Source organism: Pinus tabuliformis, chromosome 5_2 (genome assembly GCF_031772625.1).
Source record: "Pinus tabuliformis cultivar Carrire ecotype Pingquan chromosome 5_2, CPIR1, whole genome shotgun sequence".
Taxonomy (NCBI): domain Eukaryota; kingdom Viridiplantae; phylum Streptophyta; class Pinopsida; order Pinales; family Pinaceae; genus Pinus; species Pinus tabuliformis.
Window position 1 is genome coordinate 610303313 of NC_142306.1, and position 11772 is coordinate 610315084.

The window sequence follows — 11772 nt, forward strand, 5'->3', positions numbered from 1 at the left end:
AGGGAGGATAACAATCATTCCTCCTAACTACTCAATATAATCTTAATTGACATAAATGAAAAATATATAGCTAGAAAACTAATCCATTTTCCTACATTTCATCTTTTTACATCATATTCAAATTTGTTGCAAAAATACTTCTAACCATCTTTCTAATTTCAGTGATTATTTTTTTTATACGTTTGTATAGTTAATAGATTATTGTCTTTTTATATTGGCATAACCACTCATAAACTATGAGAAATCATCATTAACTTGCACTCACTTAACTATTATAATGATGATAATAAACAATGATTTTAAAAAAGTTAATATTTTGTAGCGTACTTTTAAGTTATAATGATAATTTTCTTTAACATTGAAATTTTCATTGAAAATAGTTTTAGTTTTCAAAATTCTCACTAAAATCTACATCTTTAGATATATTGTTTAACAAAATTGCATTATATTGATTTTCATTGTCGCTATATATTATATTTGTTTATAAATTTCAATAATATTGATAGTTTAAAGTATTATAAAAAATATTTTCCAAATATAAATATTAAAATATTTTTCAGAATATAAATAAAAGTGATATTTATAATAGCTTTAGAAATATAAATATAAAAAATTAACGCAAAAAATTATATGTGTATTAAAAAATAAATAAGATATAAACCTTATAAATTATAACAATTGTGAATAAATATAATAACATTTATACTAAATATACCACCGTTCTTAGATATCGCAAGAGTTGTCTTTGAAACTAAGCATTTCTATGGAGCCACTCAACTATACATATATATATATATACATATTCGAAACGTTATCTTTGGGACATCTCATCCATCCATGTACGAACAAGTCAGTTTATGTATGATTAAGCCTCTGGTTAAAAATGCATTAATTTATATAAACGATTATTATATATTAAATTTGATCATTAAAATCTAAAATAAATTGAAAATCATTTGGAAAAACATGATGTATGATGCAGAAAGAAAGCTTATTTACATTTACATTAAGACGAAATATGTATATACATAAAACGTATTTTATAATGCTGGTAAAGAGATACGAAAAAGCAGATGGCTAAATAGTAAACGGCGCAATCTTATCCTAGAAACAAGATGTATATACATAAAACATATTTTATAATGCTGGTAAAGAGCTATGAAAATGCAGATGGCTAAACGGTGCAATCTTATCCTAGAAACAAGTGAATAAAAGTATTGTATAGCTTGGTTATGGATAATCCTAACATCCTTCAATCCCCATCACCGGTTTAACCAGGTCTGCAGGGGCAGCGGATGAATTTTCAGTATTGCTGGTAGAACCTGTCAACCCTGCGAAAGCTTCCAGGTGATCAAATCTATTAATGTGACCCTGCTTGAGAGATGGAGCGTTATCGGAAATCGAAATGACTTTTTCTTCTGAAAGGCTTCCGCTAGACGTACTCCCCCAAAACTTATCACTTGAATATTTAAAGAGGCCCCTGGGATAACGACCCACTTTAGTCACGTTAAAAGAAGGCCTGCGGATGTCAGGAAGAGGAGCTTCGCCTTCCAGTATTTGGCAAACATGGCGCATGCCCAGCCTCCTCTCCGGCTCTGGGTGAGAACACAACAACCCCAACTGCAACACCTTCTCCATCTCGCACACATCATATCTGTCCTTATCCAGCTTTGGATCCAATGCCTCCAGCAGCCTCCGCTCTGTATAAAGTCGCCACACCCACTCCACCAAAATCATCTGCTCGGGGCCCTTCAACGGATCAACAGGACTCCTCCCGCAAGTAACCTCCAACAACAAAACCCCGAAGCTGAACACGTCCGAACTCGGCGTAGCCTTCCCCGTGTGTAGCAGCTCCGGCGCTATGTACCCCAACGTTCCTACAACATGAGTCGTCTGCGGATTCCCATTGTGATCGTACAGTCGAGCCAGACCAAAGTCTCCCAGCCTCCCGTTGAACTCCGAATCCAGCAACACGTTGCTCGACTTGATGTCTCTGTGAATGACCCTCTTCTCCCATTGGTCGTGCAGATACAGCAACCCAGCGGCCACGCCCTTCAGAATCACGTATCGCCGATGCCACGGGAGGACTGTTGTTGGATTCCCGTAGATGAATTTATCCAGGCTGCCGTTAGGCATGTAGTCATAAACGATGAATAGCTGCGTATGCGTTCGGCACCAACCCGAGAGATGAACCAGGTTCCGGTGTTGTAGGCGACCCATGCTCGATATCTCTGAAATGAAACCCTTCATTCCCTCCGTAACCTCCTTATTTATGCATTTCACGGCCACCTCTTTGCCGCTGCTGGGAAGAACGCCCTTGTAGACTTTGCCAAAACCCCCTTCCCCCAAAACGTTTTCTTCCCGGAACTTGCTCGTGGCGATGCTCAATTCCTTGTAAGTGAGCCTGTGGGGCCAGTAGTACTCCATCTCCCATTCTTCGATCGTTTTTCCATACTTCGCTTTGATGAAAAACACGGCTGTAACAGCCAGCGGGAAGAGCAGAGTAGCCACGGTGATGCCGGCTATGAATCCCCGGCCCGGACGTTTGGAATACATGTTCGCAAACGAAGGGAGACGAGATAGATTGAGGGACGGCGCCATGCCTTGCGTAGTGAAGCTCCACGCGAGAACATAATGGTTTTCCTTGAAGTACCCTGTGGTCGCTGAAAAGCCAACGAACATCTTCTCTTGTATCACGTTTCCCAGATCGATTTTCAGAGACATCAGCGGCTTTTGCGGTCTCGGCGACCCCGCCAACGTGATGGTAACGTTGAGTTGGCTTTGAGGATGATTGTAATCGATCCAGGCCTGTATGTTCCGTCCACTCTTGAGGTTCAATCCATGGAAGCTGTCCTCCCCATGCCAATATCCAGCAGGCTTGGTCTGCACTGAGATGAGACTGTTAATGTTTACACCCACGTGGTTGTCGTCGGGGTCATAGAACTCCAAGGTCTTGATCGTATCGAACTCCACTGCGAATAAGTGATTGTATGGCTCTCCAAGGCTGGTAAGGTTAAGCAAGCCCAGATACTGTTGTGCCGCAGCGCCAGTGGGAGATCTGTGGGGCATGATGATGAAGGCAAATCCATGTCCGGTTTCAGCAGAGGGAGGATGCGCCATGGAGAAAACGAATGTAGTGCTAAAGGAGGAAAGCGTCCCGTTTCTTTTCATCTGCACGGGAATTGAATAGAGCGCGCGGCCGAGCATGAACTGCGACTGATTTGTGAGGACGAGCACAGACTTGGATCTACTGATTGAAGCCTCCTCTTCCAAGATCAGGTGGGTTTCATTAAATCCATCGAAGATGAAAGTGGTATGCGGATGATCCACATCGGCCTGTGCTGGTATAAGTGGTATGAAGAGGGAGACGACGGCTATCAGGAGGAGTTGCACCATGGTTCTAGCATCATTGGCTGTTTCTATTGGTGGAGTTGAAACAAATACATGGAGCTCATCATTCAAAGATTTCCTAGCTCTGAGCTTAGAATTTTGGATAAGGTAGGTAATTAGCTTTTTAATTGGTTTGTGTGGGTTTAGTTTTAGTTTTATTTAAATGAGGTGAGTAAATGGTTTGTGAGGTGTTTAGTTTTATTTAAATAAGGTGAGTACGTGGTTTGTGCCGATAGAATCTCTTCCTTTCAGGGAATTTAACTGGACAGAACTTCACGGAATCCTGGCCATAAGATTGTCATTCCATCCACATTGAAATACCGAGAAACTCAGCCAGCTAGTTTAAAAAGAAATAAAAATTATCCGAACAGTGATCGAAAACACTGATTCTTTACAAAATTCGTAACGGGCAACTTGTTATCTCACGTTTATTGGAAACACGATACTTTACAAAAGGGGAATAAAAAGGAAAGAACGATGAAAAAAAACGAAAATGACTCCCAAGAAACAACACATTAATTCAAAACCAAAACCCAAATCAAAATTGAAGTCGCAATTGCTTCTCGAGCCTTCGTTGAAGAAAAATAAAACGAAAATGACTCCGAAGAAACAACACAAGAATTCAAAACCAGAACCAAGGATCAAAAGTAAAGTCGCAATCGCACCTCGAGCGTCGTCACTCATGAAAGAGAAATAAAAAGAAAATGATTCCCGAAAAACAACACACCCATTCAAAACCAAATATAGGGATCAAAATCGAAGTCGCAATTGCCCTTTCCATAAGTCTTCTATAATAGGTTAGACTTCTAACCTATCATACCTATCGAGGACGGATTAATTTTTTTTTCATAAAAAATTAATATTAAAAATCATTTTTTGATATATTGAAATAAAAATTTTATCACATGAAATTTCCATAAAATGTTGTATTTATTATTATTTTTCATTTTTAATTAATCATTTTTTTTATTTTTTATTTTTAAATTATAAACAAAGTTTTACACAATTAAAAAAGTATTTTTTAAATTATATGATAGTAGAAAAAATGATATTCAAATTTTGTTAAAATATTATTATCATTTTTATTTAACACAATTCTATTTTTACGGAGGTTATCAAAATATAAACTACACAAAGACATTAGAGGATAGGTTTATATTAGACATATTCACAATAACTTTACTAAATGTGGTTAATATACATGGATATAGATATATTTATATATATAGATAGGGTATATCAAGCCATTAATAATTATTAAGTGTATAGGAAAGATTTAACCTCAAAGCCACTTTTATACTTGATAGAACTATATTTATGTTGTAGCTATTGTAACACCCTCCAAAATTTTGGCTTGCACTCAAATTTCAAAGCCTTCCTTGGTCTTTTCCTTGATTGTTGCAAACACTCAAGCTCATTCCATGAGCTTTCTTGAAGTTCTTTGGCCCCTTTTGCTTGTTGGATTAACTATCGTCTTTTGGCATGTTTGTCTGTTGTATAATGTTTGCGAGTCTTTTTCTCGTGGTTTCGAAGGTCGGTTTTCATGTATATGAGTCGTCCTAACCATGTAAATGTTCGTCAGATCCATACACAAACTCTTAAGTGTCGCACTTGTCGCATCTTGTCATGAGGCAGTCACACAGAGGGGAATGTTTTGTTTGTTTGTTCTGATGATCTATGTTGTCGTGTCGTCAAAGTATGCTAAGTGTGTGATCACAGTTCAAGTTCATCATGAGTCCATCTTCTATCCCACACTTAGCCATTTTCAGAAAATCTTCTGGACTGGGAAACTTAGGTTCACCAGGCCCTAACTGAGCTACCCACTGCGTAATCTCATCCCTCTTGGATGTGGCCCTGCTGCCTAGAACTGTGCAGTGCATAGTCACTTTCCTCAAGGGCTACTGTTTTGTGCAATTCTAGAGTTCAGTAGCCTCCCTTGACCTTGAAAATTGCGCAGTTGTGCCTCTCAGCTTGCCTTGAACTGCGCACTTCGCACATTCAACCCTCAAGATTTTCTCTTTCCTTATGGAACTGTGCAATGTTCAAAGAGAACAACCTCCCTTGGCCTCCAAAACTGCGCAGATGCTTCCTCCAATTCCCTTCCCTCAGCGAGAGCTCACTGCCTTCAGAGACTGCGTAGATCTTCGCTTTAGGCCTCTCTACTGCCTAGTCCCCTTTGCCTCTTGAAACTACACTACTTTTCATCCTAGGGCCCCATCCCACAGCCTCCACTACCTACTTGAACTGCGCAATATTTTCCCTCAATGGCCACTGTGAAAATTTTTCCCTCAGTGAGCACTGCACAAAAATTTCCCTCAATCTGGCTTGAGCTACGCACTGCACAGTCTCAGTGATAAAGGTCTCCCCCTGTCTGCTGGAACTGTGCAATGCGCAGTCACTCAGCCCTTTATCCAAGCCTGTAACTTGTCCTGAGCTAAGTTCATGGATAATAATGCATCATCTTAGACTAGGGTTTTTCAAATTGATGTTGTCCCGTCATTAGTGAATTACAGGAATAGGTACACTATCAAGTCATGGTGAGATGATGAAGAAGGAAAAGGAGGAGGGAAGCATGCCTAAAGAGTCTCTTGTAGTTGAACTCACAAGTGGATCTATCAAGAAGAAGAAAAGGGACACAAGTTTGTAACTACCATCCAAGACTTAAGATCATTGAAGACTTCACATTACCAAGCCATGTAGAGGAGAAGAGAAAGCATATCCAAGAAGATATCTAACACTTAGCAGCAACAGTGACCTGACATTGCCAGATCATCAAGCAGTCCATGTCAATAGTGTCATGTCATGAGTATTCATATGGCACATCACTATTGTGGACCATGTTTACTATATCCAAATTTATTGTAAAGTGGAATTCCAAAGGACACACATGAATATGAAGAGTCATGTAAGTTGAAAAGTCATAGGAATTTTAACATTCATGACGTTAGCAAAAGAGTCATAACCGGAAAACATCACCCCTTGGTTATATATACCAACATCATTGTTTGAGCAAAGGACTTTTCACCTGAGCCCCTCCTAGAAGGCATTAGAGAGACCTGTTAGCTCTGCTATATAATCCAACATTTGAGGATCAAATACCGTCCTGATTGGGTTGTTTGCGCACAGAAGGATGCCCAAAAATGGATACAAAGTGCCCCAAAAGCCTTCAAAATCCTCTTAAGGCCTCCACCGATCGAAATGGTTGCAAAGGAAAAGCCCTTGGGAGGGCGGAAATACATTATCGGGAGGCAAAAACACTCCAAAACCATGCAAAAATCAAAATCACAGGCTTAAAGGTCCGAATTCATATCAACCGTTGGATCTGGCCGATCAATGGTCCAGATCGCATCGACGGGTCGCAGTCGAAGCAGGCAGGCTGTGGCAGCGACGCAGAACTCTTCCGATCAACGATCGCCGATATCGCATCGGCGGGTTGCTTTCAAAGGAGGCAAATTGGCGGTATTGGTGCTTTAAAAAGGGGCGATGGAAACGGTGATCGGTGATTCCATGAGGACCATCGATCGCGCATCCGGATCAACGGCCGAGATCGCATCGCAATATTGCTATCGGGATAGTCAAAGGGCCAGGGCTTTTATACAAGGCATGTATGCGACCCGATGGGTCGGACGGCGCTATAAATGAGTATCGATAAAATTTCAAGTCCGCGCCGGGCCATTTTCAATGAATTTTGTGTATTTTCAATGTATAAAGCAGATAAAAAGGAAGCCTTGGCGAATGCCGATAGCGATGAAGCCCGGACCCGAAAGGGTCCGGGAAGTGAAATACATTTATTTTCAGGTCCGCCAAAGGCGAATTTCTCATATTTTGCAGCATTTTTCAATGTATTTGCAAATATAAGGAAACAGAGGATCGACCGGCTATCATGTGTGATTGCGACCCGAAAGGCGGACCCGATAGGGAAAATATGCTTGAGTGAACCTTTTAAAGTCCAAAAGAAGCAGTGATGGGCGGGATTTAGCAATATTGCAGCGTTTTCACTGTTTATGACCTGAATAACCGCATTCAACTAACAGAGTGGCCGAAGATTGAAAAGGATAGCCTCGAGCAGATCACTGCATTTATCAGTTATGGGGCATCTTTCAGTTAATGCTCCAGCTGCCAGAGAAGGACAACAGAATATCAGAGAAGATCAATTTTGTTTACTGACACAGTCACGCTATAGTAGAGACACATACCAAGCAGTTAGAGCAGTTGGTGATCCATTATGATCCCTCCACGCGTAGGTTAGCAGAGATATTTTGTAATGAAACACCATATATACCCAGAACAAAGATGTAATCAGAGGGGGATGAGTGTTTGATGAAGGTGACTTTGTTGTAAGGTTCAACTTCTGGAGACTGTAACTACTTTATAACCTGCAACGTCTGGTCTTCATTTCCAGCTAATACAAGCTTCTTTTGCTATTAATTGCTCACTTTCCACTTCACTTTCTTGTTCTAGGCTGTGCCTGTTTGCATTGATTCATGTTCTGTTAATGTTTAGCATTAGAGGGGCTGTCATCCCACCTCTGTGTTAGGATTTAGCATGTATCATTGAACATGTATGTAGGTTTATGTTGTTTAATGCATAGAGAGTTGTCATCCTGTCTGTGTATTAAAAACTAGATTTACAGACCTTTTAACTGGTTGCAGCCGGCCATCACAGGGTCCTGTGCATCTGCTGGTGTGGTCAGTCTTCTCCATTATCACCTTATCCTCAAACCGTGAGTAATTGGTGGTTAAAAGCCTTGTAGTCTGGGGGTGTTCACCCATGTCTGGGGTCAATCATAGTAGAAGTGGTTATCTGGCTTGAATATGCAGCGTTTGTTTCATTCATCCACCATTTATCCAACTATTTTGTTGAATTCGTAATGTTCTCGAGCATCACCGATATGCAACCTAGGTGAGTTTCTTGGGGTGATAACATTAATTGGCGCCGTTGCAGGGGAGAAGAGAATCGAAGATCAGCTTCCCTGGGAGACGACACAGCTTCAAGCTTTGATGACAGACAAGGTTTGAACACATATTTTGGTTGTAATCATCTGTCTGGTGACTCCACATTGAAGTTCTGGCGCAGCTGCTGAAGCATGCATGAAGTTATCTTCAGAATATCATCTGAACCATTTCCCGATCCTGAGAAGATCGTTCAGTAGAAGAAAATATCGCAGTAAGGAGCATCAGGATCAGGTAAGCATTAAAGAATTTTTATGTGTTTCTGTTAGTGAAGTTCACCTTCAGAGATTCATATCGCTCCCGGTTATTCATTTCCTTTTTGGACCACAGTAGAAAAAGTATCCCCTACTGTCCGTCAATTTTCTCTGTTTCTATTATCCATTGCATCACTTCATACCACTCAATTTACCAGTTTCCTTTTACCTTACCTCAGTCATGGCAAGCCAGCAAGCTCCCACAAAGATAGAACGAATAGTTGCTGCCAGGTATGGGCCTTTGGTCTTGCCTTCTCCTGCAAGAGATTTTCGAGAATACATGCCTAAGTTTATTGGTGCAAAGGGAATATCAGCTGAAGAACATTTAGAGTCCTTTTATAGCTATGCTGATAACCTGGATATCTATGAAGAGGATGTGTGGATGAGGGTTTTTGTCCAAAGCTTAGAGGGGGAGGCTAGAAATTGGTTCAGACAATTACCCCCTAGGTCCATTGCACACATTGAGGCCCTAGATGATGTGTTCCTAAAGCACTGGGGGAATAACTCAGTGATCAGTAAGGGAGAGGAAAGCTCTCCATCATCTTTTGTTTCTTTGTATGCTCAAGTGACAAGCCCTCTAAGTTGCCCCATGAACACTGAGGCAGGAAATAGCTCAATGCCCAAGCTTGAGACTGATCACCTCAATCTTGATACTCTAATGCCTGCTCAGATGGCCCTCACAAAAAATGAAAAGGCAGCTTGCCAGATAACAGAGGGAGAGGATGTGCAGTTTTGGGAATCCTCCTTGGAAGAGGACTGTCCTAAAGAAGATGCTGGAGCAGGTGATGTCTGTGTGTCCTCCACACGAGAGTACATTGGTTTGCCATTCATGTTAATGGTGCAGGCCACAGATAGCACAAAGAAGTACACAGCATTCATTGTTATCCAGCAGGTGTACAAAGGCTCCCATGAAGAACATCCAAGGAGGAAAATACGCAGAGGGGAAATGAAATTTGATCCTTATCTACTGATCAAGATCGAGTGTCCTAAACTGTTTGAGGTAGAGGATCAAATAAATCCTGTCCTACTGATCTATGATGAACCGGCTAACAGGCAGCAATTTTTGGTGGCCCAGCAAATGGGCAATTTTTGAAGTTTATGTTTTCAAGCTTTGATGTTTGTAATTAAGTTCTTTTACAGTTTTCTGTTGAATGCTTAGTTGACTCCATGCCCAATGGACACTAGGCAAGTGTTTTTATAGCTGTTTTGTATGAAGGCATCAGTCTGTAGGTTCTTGAGACCTCACAGGGAGGATCTCATCCCCAAAAGGAGCCAGTGTTAGCTCTGCTATATAATCCAACATTTGAGGATCAAATACCGTCCTGATTGGGTTGTTTGCGCACAGAAGGATGCCCAAAAATGGATACAAAGTGCCCCAAAAGCCTTCAAAATCCTCTTAAGGCCGCCACCGATCGAAATGGTTGCAAAGGAAAAGCCCTTGGGAGGGCAGAAATACATTATCGGGAGGCAAAAACACTCCAAAACCATGCAAAAATCAAAATCGCAGGCTTAAAGGTCCGAATTCATATCAGCCATTGGATCTGGTCGATCAACGGTCCAGATCGCATCGGCGGGTCGCAGTCGGAGTAGGCAGCCTATGGCAGTGACGCAGAACTCTTCCGATCAGCGATCGCCGATATCGCATCGGCGGGTCGCTTTCAAAGGAGGCAAATCGGCGGTATCGACGCTTTAAAAAGGGGCGATGGAAACGGTGATCGGTGATTCCATGAGGACCATTGATCGCGCATGCGGATCAACGGCCGAGATCGCAGCGCAATATCGCTATCAGGATAGTCAAAGGGCCAGGGCTTTTATACAAGGCATGTATGCGACCCGATGGGTCAGACCCGGTGGCGCTATAAATGATTTTCGATAAAATTTCAAGTCCGCGCCCGGGCCATTTTCAATGAATTTTGTGTATTTTCAATGTATAAAGCAGATACAAAGGAAGCCTTGGCGATTGCCGATAGCGATGAAGCCCAGACCCGAAAGGGTCCGGGAAGTGAAATACATTTATTTTCAGGTCCGCCAAAGGCGAATTTCTCATATTTTGCAGCATTTTTCAATGTATTTGCAAATATAAGGAAACAGAGGATCGACCGGCTATCATGTGTGATTGCGACCCGAAAGGCGGACCCGATAGGGAAAATATGCTTGAGGACTTTTAAAGTCCCAAAGAAGCAGTGATGGGCGGGATTTAGCAATATTGCAGCGTTTTCACTGTTTATGACCTGAATAACCACATTCAACTAATAGAGTGGCCGAAGATTGAAAAGGATAGCCTCGAGCAGATCACTGCATTTATCAGTTATGGGGCATCTTTCAGTTAATGCTCCAGCTGCCAGAGAAGGACAACAGAATATCAGAGAAGATCAATTTTGTTTACTGACATAGTCACGCTATAGTAGAGACCCATACCAAGCAGTTAGAGCAGTTGGTGATCCATTATGATCCCTCCACGCGTAGGTTAGCAGAGATATTTTGTAATGAAACACCATATATACCCAGAACAAAGATGTAATCAGAGGGGGATGAGTGTTTGATGAAGGTGACTTTGTTGTAAGGTTCAACTTCTGGAGACTGTAACTACTTTGTAACCTGCAGCGTCTGGTCTTCATTTCCAGCTAATACAAGCTTCTTTTGTTGTTAATTGCTCACTTTCCACTTCACTTTCTTGTTCTAGGCTGTGCCTGTTTGCATTGATTCATGTTCTGTTAATGTTTAGCATTAGAGGGGCTGTCATCCCACCTCTGTGTTAGGATTTAGCATGTATCATTGAACATGTATGTAGGTTTTTGTTGTTTAATGCATAGAGAGCTGTCATCCTGTCTGTGTATTAAAAACTAGATTTACAGACCTTTTAACTGGTTGCAGCCGGCCATCACAGGGTCCTATGCATCTGTTGGTGTGGTCAGTCTTCTCCATTATCACCTTATCCTCAAACCGTGAGTAATTGGTGGTTAAAAGCCTTGTAGTCTGGGGGTGTTCACCCATGTCTGGGGTCAATCATAGTAGAAGTGGTTATCTGGCTTGAATATGCAGCGTTTGTTTCATTCATCCACCATTTATCCAACTATTTTGTTGAATTCGTAATGTTCCCGAGCATCACCGATATGCAACCTAGGTGAGTTTCTTGGGGTGATAACATTAATTGGCGTCGTTGCAGGGGAGAAGAG

The 11772-nt window shown here is 41.4% G+C and overlaps 1 pseudogene; it reads right to left on the reverse strand.

Moving 5' to 3' along the window:
• Positions 1-1044: 1044 nt before the first annotated feature.
• LOC149160491 (L-type lectin-domain containing receptor kinase IV.2 pseudogene) lies at positions 1045-3478 on the reverse strand (annotated as a pseudogene).
• Between the last annotated feature and the right edge of the window lie 8294 nt (positions 3479-11772).